Genomic DNA, 12,845 nt, shown 5'->3' with positions numbered 1-12,845 from the left:
TAACTTCTCAGGATACGGAAGTGAACAAAGCATTATTTCTGCCTTAGTAGACTCTAGTTTAATGGCAAATTTGACTTGAAAATGGAAGTATTCAGTACTAAAATAAAAATCTAATCCAGAAAAGCCCCAGATCTCATAAACAATTTTTTCAAACATTTTCTCACTTTCCCCCACTTGCATACCCAAGCAATTTTTAAATAAGTTCCTTCTTTACAAGGTTTTTGTCTTTGTTGTCTATTGCTCCTTTGTTTTGCAATGTCTTCAGCAAATATGTTCCTGTACCAGTTGCCCATTGGCTTTGCCATGCCTAGAGCAAGACAAACAAAATGAAATACTAAATGTGTTAGTAAATTGTTTGTACTAAACGTTATTTTGCCGAGTGAACTGACTTGAAATTGTGAATTTTGCCTTTTGTTTTTCTGGCATAAAACTTACATGATTTTCAATATTCTAGGGAATAACTTCTAAAGCCTGTGTCTAACCATTAAATGGACATATCAATATTTAATTAAAAATTTGAACTAATGTTTGCTTTATCTTTATGTCATTTGTCTGCTAGAGTTATAATAAAATAGAAGCAGCAAAGCCAGGCTTGTAGTGCAAGCCCAGGTAGTTTATTATCATGTCAATATGGAAGCTTTCTAACTTTCTTTTTTTTTTTTTTTTTTTTTTTTTTATGATAGTCACAGAGAGAGAGAGAGAGAGGCAGAGACACAGGCAGAGGGAGAAGCAGGCTCCATGCACCGGGAGCCTGATGTGGGATTCGATCCCGGGTCTCCAGGATCGCGCCCTGGGCCAAAGACAGGCGCTAAACCACTGCACCACCCAGGGATCCCCGCTTTCTAACTTTCAATGGGCATGTTTTTTAAAAGAAAATATCAATTCTTCCAAGAACAAGACAAAATCAGTTGAAAAAGCTGTTAACGTGGAAATCATTCTCTTCTAGGAACAAATGTGGAAAGTGGTATAATCTGAAGACAATAAAACTGTGGTTATTTTGAGGTCAAAATGATCAGTATTATTTTCTCTTGAGCAACACAGGAAGTAAAAGGGACTTTTTTGTTAATTCCATCTGGCTCACAGATGTTATTTATTGTGAAAATTGGAAATATATGAAAACCTTATGGCTAATCTGTTTGGAAACACATTCATTTTTATGGCAAGATAAAAGTAGATATTATAGACATGTTTAAAAAGGTTCTATTTACATATTTGTCAAATCTAAAAAATTTGTAAGTTACTAAGTGGTAATTTTTTCAACTAGTGATCCTCATAATAATAATAATAGTCAATAGTAACTTTTTTCAACTAATAATCCTCATGATAATAATAACAGTCAATAATAGTCAATGAAATTTTTGCCAGTCCACGGAAGGATTTTTGAATGGGATATTTTTTAAAAGAAACTTATTTTTATCACCAAAAAAATATATGGAAACATGCCGTGATTATGTCAGGGGGAAACCCTTACTGATTTAAGTGTTCTTGATGAGTTCTGGCTTATGGATTGTTTCCTGGGAAATTCTGCTACATTCTTTGTTTCCACTTAAATTTGGCTTCTAAGAACACATTAAGGCGACATTTATATTTACCTTTAGAAGGTGTATACGATATCACATTTTAAAGTTTTGGTTTCCAAATGCAGAAACACACCTTTAGGATGACGTCCATACAGCCTGTCATAACACTAAACCTACAAACACACACACACACGCACACACACACACACACACACACAGATAGCTTTTATTCTGTATCTAACTTTCTCGCCACAGCTGTTTTATGCATTAAAAACAATCTGGCTGATAATACGGTGTGTAAGTGAACCTTAATGTGGTGCCTGACTTTCTTCTGATATAGTCAGTTATTGTCCAGAGCCTGAATTACTGAATCGTACTTTCCTACTGCTCTTCCCATTGGGCATCAATTCTCAAATGTATCTAGAGTCTCTGCAAATAAACCATCGAACTCCCCCTTGCAGGTCAGCTAAGAGGGAAAGGTTATAAGTTCAGAAAATACTGCTGAACTAAGCAGCTTGTGATTTCACCTATAAACTAATAGGCCTACAAATACGTTTGCTCAATATCCTATAGAAAGACATGAACTGTTGCTTGTGGTTTTGGGTCAGGCATCTGTACTGAGATGATAACATTAAGGTCCAGTGAACACAGCGAACGCAGCATTCCTGGGATACACAAGTTTCTCTTTAAACCAACAACAAGATTACATTTAATTATGGCCTCATTGAAGCCGAGTCATATGTGCAATAGGCAAAAATACACGTGAAAAGGGAGAGGGAGAGGTGGTGGGTACATGATTTAAACAAAAAAAATGTTTATCTGTGCCTTTCCTGTGCCTTTGCAACATGAGAAAGCAATTTGAAATTTTGATTCCACAGATACATCCTACAGCCTTTCACTGTATTTCCTAGACAAGGTGCATATTGCTAAAATGGCATCAGGAATTTCATTAGTAGGTTTAAATTGGAAGAAATTAAATCTGATGTCATGAATCTAAATGTTAATTCAGTTCAACCAGGGTAACGCTAACAGCTTCTCTGAGAATTTTGGTGCGTGTTTTAGGCAATGGTGTCTCTTTTCACAGGTATGGACATGTCTTTTGGGGTAAAAAGAGAGTGGATAGTAAGTAAACAGAGTAAGAACCAGATATATCCAAATCTGTTCAGCTGGGACTGAGAAGACCTGAGAAAGTGCATCCAACCTTTAAAGCTATTCACAATACTGCTTACCCTATGGGATTTTCCAACTGCTAATGGTGCAAAATCACTGCAAACATCCAATATAATTCTCTGACACGATTGCTGGGGGCTACAGGCCCTATGACAATTTTTTGGCTTCCAAAACTAACAGTTTTACAATCAACTTAAATCAATAGCAGCATTTGATTTCAGTCATATTGGTTTCCTTCTAGAATTTTGATAGGTATCGTAATTTTGTAGTATTGATCAATATGCTACGCTCTGTGTCAATGTGAAAAACACAAACATCAACTTCAGCTACTTGGAAAAGTTTGTGAGAACTCAGGAAGGCATTTCATTCACCTTAACATTCTTGGCTACAAGATTTAGCAAATTTATCCTTTCTTTATGAGCATGTACCCTTGCCTAAGAAAATCAAGTATTCATGTTCTATTCAAGTGAAATCACCCATGTTAGAAAAATGTCTGTTTCAGGGGTTTTTTTGTTTGTTTGTTTTCCAGTTTCTTGGCTGATCAGGGTGTATTTACAATGGAAAATCTTTTGAATAAAATACAATTTTATTATTCAAATGCGAATCTGGAGCAGATTTATCAGCTCCTTTTCAGCGAGTACACCTGCATAGTGTTATGGAATGCTAGGTCTTAAAAAGGAGTGCTTTAAAACACATTAATTTCCTTTCTTGCAGCACCAAGCCTCACTCTCCCTGGTGTGTGTGTTCAGCTGGTTCTCCAAACCTTGGTCACAGTCTCTCTGACCTTGGTTGCCTAGTTACAAAATCCTCTTTGTGATTTGTGAGATGCTTGTCTTGATGGAGAGCAAAGGATTTTTTTTTTCCTAAAGTAAACTTAAGAGAGTTTCTATTTCAGACTAGAACATATTAAAACCAGTATATTTTGCCAAATTTAGAATGTGTACTTCTTTGGGATTAAAATTATGATCTCGAATTTTTCTGTCTAAATTCTATTTAGCATTGCCAACATTTACTTTCTGGTCCTAGAGAATAGCATCTCAGATAGTTAGGATTGCAATCTAAACTCCTTAAAAAATGAGGCGACTTTATAAAACTTAAGGAATACATATAAGAATAGGTGTGAAGTGTCATTGTATGGCTTCTGAAGACAAATCGTTTTAAAATTCCCATCCTTTATGTAAGTGAACTTAGAGGAACTGTATTTTTAATAATTTCTGATGGTAGACAGATAATCCTTGATGCCAGAAAAATAATCTGTGATGCACAATTCACTGTATTCATGATCATAGTCTTCTTATCTTTCTAAAGGTCCATATCCGTCTATTAGTGTCAAAATACGATATTGCTTTTCAGATAAGTATTTGTCCAAACTTTCAAATCCAGCTTTCTCAGGTTTTCTTTTCCCCCGGAAAATAAGATCCTCTGGTATGTATGTGCAATTAAGCAGCAATTCAGTGAGCTTACAAAAAGACACAAAAATATTAACGCTTGCTTGTTGTGAGAGTGTAGGTATATAATTCTGGAGATTACTTTAAATTGGAGCTCATGGCCAAACTGAGCATAAGCACCACGGTCAAGTTAGGAATTAACAAGTCCATTATATCATAGATCCAGCCTGCAACACGGACACTTGAGCATAGAGTCCCACTGAAGTTAGTATAATTGGTACCAGCTGTTTAACTGTTGCTTTTTTTTTTTTTTCATTTTGGACAGGAGCCAACTTGACTTGAAAGCAATGCCACTAAAAAAGAGAGAGAGAGAGACTGAAGAGCGATGCCAATGTATATGTATGTATTTCATTCAGGCCGTCTTCCTCAAGCAGTTCATCTCAAGGCCATGATGATTCAAACACAACAATAGTGATAATGGGCTGTTTGGCTGCTAAAAGGCAGCTGGACTGATTGAAGCCAAGATGAGTGGGGAAAAAACATTTCACTTTTAAACCTTTTCTTTATGAAAGAATAATTGTCTCCCAACAATGTTGCAAATGATATATTTGCATCTTCCTAATATTTTCTGTAACACAATCTCTAATAAGACTGATTTGTAGCTAAAGTAACAAATGACGTCCTGAGTCTTCTTTATAATTTTAGCTTCTTTATAATTTTCTTCTTTAATGAAGTTATTGAGTAAAGACTATGTGGTGGTGGTTTTTATTTTATTTTATTTTATTTTATTTTATTTTATTTTATTTTATTTTATTTTATTTTATTTTATTTTGGCTGAAGTCCAAATATCAGACAATATTCCCCTAGAGACATAAAGCATGGCAAAATTGAGATATGGCTCAAATATCATCTAAGAGATATATTGAAATTCATACAACTATTTAATGTTACATCTGGATCAACAATTAAAGTCTCTTAATTCCTAGTTAATGACAGTTCTGCTGAATGATGTACTGGCCTTCTTACCTATTTTGCCAAATAGTGATTTAAAAAAAAATTATAGTAGATTAAATAAACTGTAAAATTCCAAGCTAATTAGTGGAATTAAAGTCATAAGCCAAAATTTGCAAAACTAAAACTATAAAAGTTTCATTTTAAACAGGCAACTTTAAATTGTGCTAAGAGTAGTAGAGAGCATGCACAAAGAAGTCTTTTAAAAGGAGTAATTTGGCAGTAAAGCAGTCAAAACATTATTAATATTAAAGTTATGAGAAGCAATTAGGAAACCATGGCAAGAATGGAAGTACCTCCCAACGTGTCATGGTCAGAAGAGAAAGGAAGGAAAGAATGTTAGAAAAGCCATGAAAATAGAAAAATGTGGGCTTGAAAAAAGAAACTGGATAAAAGAAAAGAGAGATATTAATGCATTAAAGGAGAGTTCATGTTTTGGGTAATAAACCATTTATTCGTCAACAAATCGTCATTGAGCACCTATTACCTCCTAAGTACTCTTCTATTTATTGTGATTTAAGAGTAGTCTGTCGCTGATAGAAATGGGCCAGATTGCAGTCACCATCTTTATCAATGCTCAACCTCTTTGTCTTTAACCACGTTTGAATAATTCTTTCACATTTTTTACGTCTATGGGAGATCATGAAAAAGAGTAAGTATCCAATGTATGGAACAATAAATAGAAGGGTCCCATATTCTAATGCAGGATATTTTGTGAATGAGCCATTTGACTCCCCTAGAGATAAAAATCAATGACTCCACACAGTTTGTTTTATGAATTACTTTCTCTCCCCTCTTCCCAGATCTCCTATAAATATCTTCCACTTTCTTTGTTATTGGGGATCTTCCCTCTTCTGTACTTACTGCAAAGAAAACCCAAGTCAGCATGTGATTTATGTATAGGGGAGAACAGAGTAACTTAGGCTTCCCTAACCTACTCACATTAGCTAATTAATTGAATACTCTTACCAAACAGTTCTTAAAATTGAGAATAAAATAGATACACAGAGAAAGAGATACTGGCATTCACCCATGTATACCACCTCTAATTTCTCTCCCATGATACTGAAGCAGGATATTTTTACGGCCAGGCGGGATGGGCTGGTACTGCATACAATGGAGTTTTTCTTGGGCCATAGATTTATCAGCAGGCGGGATTCCAAACTCAGCCAATTGGCAACAGGGAGAAGACAATGGATCTACTCAGAATTCCTCAACCTCAGTACTACTGACATTTTAGGTCTGATAATTTTTGTTGTTGTTGTTACGAGGGAATGTCTAGTGCACAATAGAATGTTTAGGAGCATCCCTGATCTCTACTTACTAGATGCCAGTTGCGTACTCCTCACCGCCCCCCCCCTCCCCAAATTGTGACAATCAGTTGTCTCCAGACATTCCCATTGTCCTGTATGGAAAGTAAAATCTCTCCCAGTTGAGAGGTGCTGGTTTAGCTCGACCACAGTCCGTTATACAATCAAAGCAGTTCAGTTCGTAGGGGTCATACCAGTTGATCTGTGTCCTCAGAGCTTCTATGGTGCCTTCCTGAATCTGTGGATTAAAGGCACACCTTACGTGTTTATATCAGAAATATGTTCTTTCTTCTGTGGCTAAAATACTTTTAAGTCTATACATTGGAAGCAGAGGCTGGATTCTTATTAGTTCAGGTGCCAAAATCCAAATTCAGGTGTTCAGAATCCAAATTTGGAGTCACAAATAGAACTTCACATCAATTGATCAAATTTGCTTTGAATCCTCAGTTTTCAGGATGCTAACCCACACTTAACACATATGCCTATATCAATTTTGATTTCTGTTTTTAACTCAAGAAGTTAATCATTCAACAATCTATATACATGTACTTTGTTAAATAATTGCTCATACATTTCGCACAGTGGGTAAATATATGAACTGTTAATTCTCTGGCCACAAGATCTAACAGTATATTTTTCAATAAAAGTATAAAAACAGTTTAATTTAAAAAATTCCATATATCATATTGGCTTCACTCATCCTCAATCGACATTTAACAGAAAGATGCATTCCCATCTGATCATTATATTTCTAGATTTAATCAGGAAGAGAATAAATTAAACCAAGTACTTAGGATAATTGAGACTATAAACACAAGTCAAACCATTTGCCCAATTTTTCCCTTAAGCATCAAATAAAAAGATATAAATCATTTCTAATCTTTAATATGTTTTAATGCTTTAATGCTTATCAAAGTCATTTTAATGCCATGACAGTTGTGAAATTATTCTTTGATAATAACAATTAGGTTTTAGCTATAAAATAATCCATTGCCTATGTTATCAAGGGCCAGCTTTGAAGCATTCAGTATTGTCCTTTTTTTAATTTTTCTGCTTTAACCCTTCTTCTCTCAATAAGTCAATAATATGTGCTGAATTTACGAAGTAAAGCCTACAACTTACCAGTTTCTGATTAGAATTTATCCCTAGGAAACTGTCATAATAGCTAATATTTAGAACAGAAAAGTAAATTTTCTAGAAGTTTTTCAGTTTTTTGCTATTCTCTCATTTGTTTGATGTCCTTATAAATGCTCTACTGATCCTGTTTTGAAACAAATTTGTACATAGTTCCAGAAGATTGTACTGCAATAAAACAATACCTAATAGACTTTTCATACGGGTCTTTTTATATATATATCTCCTCGGTGTCATGAACTATTTCTTTGTATCCCATCCTGTATGGGGTCTTTTGCACAGTAGGTGCTCAATTAATATTTGTTGATAGGTTACATGATTCCTCCATGTGATTAAGAGTCTAGCATTTGATTTTATGCTTCTCTAAGACTGAGTGGCAGAAAAGTAGCGAATTTACAGTAACAAGACTGAGGTTTTATACTTTGAATTAGGGCAGCCCAGTGGCTCAGTGGTTTTGTGCTGCCTTCAGCTTAGGGCGTGACCCCAGGGTCCCGTGATGGAGTCCCACATCGAGCTCCCTGCATGGAGTCTGCTTCTCCCTCTGCCTGTGTCTTTGCCTCTCTTTCTCTCTGTGTGTCTCTTGAATATATAACTAAAATCTTTAAAATGCAACAACAACAATAACAAAAAACAAATATACTTTGAGTGAGTGAATTCCGCTCATTGATTCCAGGTACAGGTGCCCTTGTGTATTAATGTTAACTTTTAAGTGTGATATATGGCATCCTGTAGGTAAGCTGAAATCTCAAATGAGTTTAAGATCCAACCTGCATATGTTGAGCTTATTTACCTGGTTTTATTTAGAGTTCACTTTCAGGAAATCTAATCATTTAGAAATCTGGAAAATGCACAAGAAGGAAATAATTTTGCCTATTTTGGGGGGGAATTGAACATGAAATACAAATCAATAATTCCCTCTAATTAGTTGATCTTAAAATTTGGAGAAAATAGTATGGAATATCCCATGCTTTTGCAAGATAGTTTTTACTTCCAATTTAAAGTTATATTTGAGAAAGAGGAAATTATTTACTTTTCTCTGAAGACAGCCTTTAATTTTTTACTGCAATAATACTTCTATATATATCACTCCTTGTCCATTTTTACACATAAACCATTCTTTCTTGGTTCCCTTGGTGAGATTTTGGCACTTTGTCTAGAATATTAGTGGTAGGTTTATTCTGCTACTTTCTATTCATTCTACTGTTCTGCTTCTGATTAATCATGTGGGCACAACAAAAAGCCACACATTTGTTTATTGATCCCCATTCAATACTGTAAGTATTTTACAGTAGATGCATAGAAATTCACAAGTTGAAGTTATTATCTAGGGTGCCACATATTATTTATGTAGTATGTACATTAAAACTCAAGAAAAATGCAACTGATTCTAGCATGTAGTGTGTGCCCATCATTTATGGGGTATGATTCAAAAATATATGTTGACTGATTTTTCAAGCCTGTATCTAAGAAGTCCCTTGGGAATCTATAGTCCCAAATCAGTGATAATCCCATCCCATCCCTTTTGGCATTTTGGAAAAGCTCTTTTGGAGGTAGCTTTATAGTCTGTGGTATATTTTATTGACCCACCCAGTAGCGCCAGACTTTTATATTTTAAATTTGGATTTCATTTGACAAAAGAGATGGAGCTCGTTTGGAACCAAGACTCATGAAATATGTAAGTGATGGAATTGGACTGTGCCATTTTTAGCCTCCAAATAGTCTGTGTTTTTAATAGATCTGAGATTGATTTTTGTTTCTGCATGACTCAAATATTTGCAAGAATACACAAGAAGTTCTCCAAATTCTTTGTGTAATGGAATAAATAGACCCTCTCCCAAGATGTCCATTTTGAAAGACAACACTCCTTTGATGAAGTAAATTTAGGCATGTTTATAAAAAGCAATTACTTATAGTCACCCACTGCACTTTCACTTAGGAAGAATAAGGGGTTGTCAGCTTGCACAGAGCAGGACCTGGCTTGCAGGACATCGTATGGCTTGTCAGAGATCTCAAGACATCCAACCTGAGGTGGTACCACAAAACTAATGCTATCAATAACTTGTAACAGTTTTTTGAAAGACAGAATAGCTTTCCTTATGATCTCCTAACTTGGTTCTTGCCCTTATTAAATTAACTTTTCCAGCATTGCTTGAATTTTTTAGCCTGGGAATTATTTAGGCTTAAACACTCAACATAAGCTAATAATTCCCTGTTTCCTTTGCTATTCTAGAAGGCAAGAACTGGGCATCTGTCCAAGAGAGAAAATGTTGATTATAAATCCAAAACCTGAAGAAGAAATATATCTTGCCTTTTCAGTTGCTGCCTTAATTGGGGTGGTGGGGGAGTGCAAGTGACATTTTAAACTTGAGTCTAAATATTTGTAGAAAACTCAACAAAAAGTGAGTTCCTTGTAGAGAGCTTGTGAAACCAGATATAACTGGACAGCTGTCATTTTGTGGAATTTATTTCCATGGAAAATTAGAGCTTCCCACTAAACCCTTTTTAATTATACATCTTTAGAAAGGGCTTCTTTGTCTCTTGACGCTGGACCCTTACTTATGAAATTTTGAGTAACAGTTCCTATTAAAGTTTTTTTTTTTTAAGGCAGCTATTGATCTTGGTGTTTCTCTTTTTAAATTCATGTCTTAGTAGTAATAATAACTGAAGCTTCATATAATGTATATGGTGCTAAAATCCTTCTTTAATAAAATCAGAATAAGTGAAGCATCATTTTCAAATCCATCCATAATACATTTAATGTATATTTATCACATATCTTTTTGGTTTGGACACAGTGCTAAAAGTTAAAGCTACGACTTTAATGAGAGCCCTGTGGATATCATAATTTATCAAAATCAAGAAACTGCTTCAGATATTATCTTATTATAAGCCATACATCTCAGGTTTATCTAAGATGTCACATATAGATAAAATCAATGGTATTATTGATATTATCATCTTTGAAGTAGACATTTATAATAATAAAGCATATGTGTAAATATTAACTTTAAATAATTATTTTTCATTATGATAAAATATTATGATTGGATAACACTATATATAGTTCTGACACAAACCAGGTCTGACTTAATTATAATTTCAGAAATTTAATTTACACTGTAATTTTTGCTCCTTTGGACAAAAGAAATACCACCTAGTCAATCAGCTATTTGTTTTTCATTTTCCCCCACAGAAAGAGGGGAAACTTTATTTTTACAAAATTGAAGCCAGTATTTGGTACTTAATTAAATGACTTCTTTGATAATTAAGACTAATTATTTTTAATGTTGCTTATTCATTTATACTAAATTTATTCTCTACTCATATGCTCTATACTTCCAACATACATATTTTTTCTAACCTTATCTATTATAAAAAAAGATCCAAAAACCTCTGAAGCAGATCCAGTTTTTAAATACAATGAGCATTAAGGATTAGGAAAAGTATCTGGTGAAACAGACTTGACCATTTCAAATCATAAATTATTGTGAGATTATTGTGTTTACTAAAAGTAGTTAAAAACTCACATTTATTTTGTATTTGATTTAACAAATGAAACAGTTTAACTGAGTAAGGATATTTTTTTCATTATACTTCTAATTTCATATAATCATAAAGAAAATTATAGGTTCATGTTTTAATCTAAAAATGGTATGACTTGTTTCTAAAAAGGGAAGAAGTTATTTTGTAGAACTAAAATTTTCATTCCTTTTTCTTTTAAACTTAAAGATTAGAATTAACATCAATATATGATGCTCAAAACATAAAAGAGTAGAAAATTATCAGGACAGGGGTGCCTGGGCAGCTGAGTCGTTTAAGCATCTGGTTTTGGATTAGGTCATGGTCCCAGGGTCCTGGGCCCCATAAAAAGTTTCTGGCTCAGCAGGAAGTCTGCTCCCTCTGCCCCCTGCTTGTGCTCTCTCTTGCTATCTCTCTCTCTTTAAAATAAATAAATAATATCTTAAAAAAAAAAAAAGAAAATTAGTGACACCTATATTTATTAAATGAGAACTTTTTAAAGTTGAATAAGCTAGTTTGGTTTAATAACCTAAAAAAATATTTCCTTAAACCCATTTAATCACGTTCTAATTTATTATTTTTAATCACATTTTAAATAATATTTTTCAGTTTAGAATAACTACTCAATAATGTCATCTATGTCTATAATTCCTTTCTTCAATGTATTTGAAATAACTTTATTAATAATCTCTACGTGCTAGAAAAAAATAGTAGTAGTAATAGATGAAGATAGAAATAAAAAAAATTAGAATGACTCTTCAGTGGAATATAGACTTGAAAAGCAGCAAGTTGCATCCAAACTGTTTGGCTTTCTAGATGTAGTTGGAAGTAGCATAGCACTGACCATCAATACAAGAAGCATTGTGAATTATTAGATTCTTTTAGAAAAAAGAACAGCAACATTTTTAGCTGTTATGAATGCAATGTAATAAGCTTATAAGTATGGAATATGCTGATAATGAATCATAAAATTATGATGAAGGAATTATATATTAAAAACAAAAAATAAATATGCTGATTTAGGAAATAAGTGGTGAGAGATTATTTCCCTGAAAGATTTAAGTGATAAAAAATAGATATTATCTATCTCAAAATTTTGTAGTTATATGAGTGTGGTGACTGTTTTACAATTAAAAGAAACAAAGAAAATAAACCTATGTAAATAATGTGCATCATTTTCCCTTTGACTGGAGTATTCAAAGGTATTTTCACATCTCATGTTCAAATCTGCATTTCAGTTTTCATTAGTAATTATAATTAATAAACATATTTACCAGATGTTATGTAACTTCTTTCTGCTAAGACATTTCTTATGTGCCAACCTGATATGATATTGGGCATTGGATTAATAATTATACCTCATTAAAAGTGATTTGAGTATGAATTCTTGTTTACAAAGTCTATATTTGCAAAGAGTGGATTAAAGTAAAAATGAAAAATATCAATAAGAAAAATAAGACACTAGAAGATTTAAAGGAAGAAAATTTATTGTTATGATTTCCTAATAATGTTATAATTAGGAGTATTTGTTTTGTGCCTTGAAGAATAAAAAACCAGGTAATTGGAAATATGAAACTAGAAATATATATTTGAGAGTGTCTTCATTGAAGGCCTCGTTACAATTCCATGATTAGGTGAAATAAACAAAGGAAGAAAGGCAACTCTCCAAGGCATAGAGTTTACCTTCTTTATATAAGGGATGGAACTTATTATTCAATTTCATTTTTACCATTCACACTATGATGCAGGTTTTATTTCCACTTATTATAGATGAATAACCAGAAGCTCAAACA

Source organism: Vulpes vulpes, chromosome 4, assembly GCF_048418805.1.
Source record: "Vulpes vulpes isolate BD-2025 chromosome 4, VulVul3, whole genome shotgun sequence".
In the NCBI taxonomy this organism is placed as follows: Eukaryota; Metazoa; Chordata; class Mammalia; order Carnivora; family Canidae; genus Vulpes; species Vulpes vulpes.
Note: the sequence above shows the minus strand (reverse complement) of the source record.